This window comes from Pteropus vampyrus, unplaced genomic scaffold (genome assembly GCF_000151845.1).
Source record: "Pteropus vampyrus isolate Shadow unplaced genomic scaffold, Pvam_2.0 Scaffold142, whole genome shotgun sequence".
NCBI classification, from domain to species: domain Eukaryota; kingdom Metazoa; phylum Chordata; class Mammalia; order Chiroptera; family Pteropodidae; genus Pteropus; species Pteropus vampyrus.
In genome coordinates this window covers 1,229,025-1,231,029 of record NW_011888923.1, presented here as the reverse complement: position 1 = coordinate 1,231,029, position 2,005 = coordinate 1,229,025, and the positions used below count along the sequence as shown (strand labels likewise).

At 32.9% G+C, this 2,005-nt stretch overlaps 1 protein-coding gene and 1 pseudogene across 1 annotated transcript in view; one reads left to right on the top strand and one right to left on the bottom strand.

Moving 5' to 3' along the window:
* The window catches only part of CAMTA1 (calmodulin binding transcription activator 1), a 572,496-nt gene that overhangs the window by 185,214 nt on the left and 385,277 nt on the right, over window positions 1-2,005 (top strand). The window lies entirely within an intron of this gene.
* On the bottom strand, window positions 1,007-1,125 carry LOC111744852 (annotated as a pseudogene).

The window sequence follows — 2,005 nt, the reverse complement described above, 5'->3', positions numbered from 1 at the left end:
GTATACTGTCCTCTTCCGTTTTCTAAAAGAGGTTGTGTATAATCAGTGTTATTTCTTCTTTAAATGTCTGGTAGAATTTGTCAGCAAGATCATCTGGGCCTAGAGAATTCTTTTTCAGAAGGTTTTAAATGATCAATTCAATTTATTTAATAGTTATCGAACTATTCAGGTTATTTATTCTTCTTGGGCGAAGCTTGATAGTTTGTGGCTTTCAGGAAATTAGTTCATTTCATCTAAGTTGTTGAATTTATGTACATAGAGTTGTTGGTTGTTTCTTTTATTATCGCCTTAATATCTGTGTGGCCCGTAGTGATATCTCTTCTCTCATTCTTGATACAGGTAATTTTTGTCTTCTTTCTTTTTATCAAATTTGCTAGAGGCGTATTACTTTTATTTATGTTTCAGTGAACCAGATTTTGCTTTCATTGATTTTATCTATTATTTTTCTGTTTTCCATTTTATTTGTAATTCATGCTTCTATTTATTATCTTCTTTTGGCCAACTTTGGGTCGAATTTGCTCTTGTTTTTTGGTTTCTGAAGGTAGAGGCTTATATTATTAATTTGAGATTTTTCTTTTTTTCTAATATAAGCATTTATATGAATTTTTAAGTAATACTTTAGTTGCCTCCTACAGATTTTGAATATGCTATATTTTAATTGTTTATTTAACTGAAAATATTTTCTGATTTTTCTTGAGGTTTTCTCTCTCACCTACAGGTTATTTAGAGAGTTTTCTTTTTAATTTCCAGTTGACCCTTGAATGACACAGGTTTAAATCACACAGATCCACTCACATGTGGACTTTTTTCTCCAACATTTAAGTGGACCCATGAGGTTCAAACCTGTGTCGTTCAAGGTCAACTGCATTTGCAGGTGTTCCTGTTATGGTTATGATTTCGGTTTCTGGTTTAAATGAATTATCATCAGGGGACATACTTTGTATTATTTCCATTCTCTTACAGGATATAGCCTTTCTCGGTGAATAGTCCATGTACATTTTTTTTTTCCCTACAGCGCCTGATCTTCCTAGGTGGTCTCCCATCCAAGGACTAACCAGGCCCGACCCTACTTATCTTCCGATATCAGACGAGATCGGGCATGTTCAGGGTGGCATGGCCATAGTACCTTTAGAAAGAGTGTGTATTTTGCTATCATTTGGTGGCATGGTCTCTAACTATCCATTAGACTCAGTGGGGTGGTGGTGTTTTGGTCTTCGCTCATGTTCTTGCAGGTTTTCTGTCTACTCATTCTATCTATTATTGAGAGGAAAGTATTGAAGTCTCCAGCTGGAGTTGTGGACTTGTCTATTTTCCACTTCAGTATTTTTAGGTTTCTTCATGTATTTGAAGCTCCGCATGCACATTTCGGATTGTTATATCTTCTTGGTGAATTGATCTTTTATCATTATGTGATGTTTCCCTTTATCCCTGGTGATTTTCTTTGCTCTGAAGTCTACTTTGTCCGATATTAATATAGCCGCTCAAACTTTCTTTTGCTTCGTGTTTACATAATATATCACCTTCCATCCTTTCGCTTTCAGCCTGCCTGTATCATTATATCTGAAGCGAGTTTTTTGTAAACAACAGAGTTGGGTCATATTTTTTATTATCCATTCTGACAACCTCTGTCTTTTAATTGGTGCATTTAAGCAACTTATTATTAATGTTTTATTATTTGTTTTGTTTATTTCCTCTCTTTTTGTATTATTTGACTTTTTTTTTTTTTAGTATTCTATTTTATTCATTTTGTTTTTCGACTTAATCTCTGTAGTTTTTTAGTGGTTGCTTTATGGATTAGAATATACATTTTTAACTTTACAAAATCTACTTAGCATCAATATTTTACATTTCAAGTGGACCATAGAAACCCTACCATCTTATAGGTCTTTTTTCTCTTAATCCATACTTTATATTTTATTTGTTTTATGTATTGCACCTACATACATTTTAAACCCCACTATGAGTTTTAAATTTTTTTGTTTTCAGCCATCAAAAGGATTTAAAG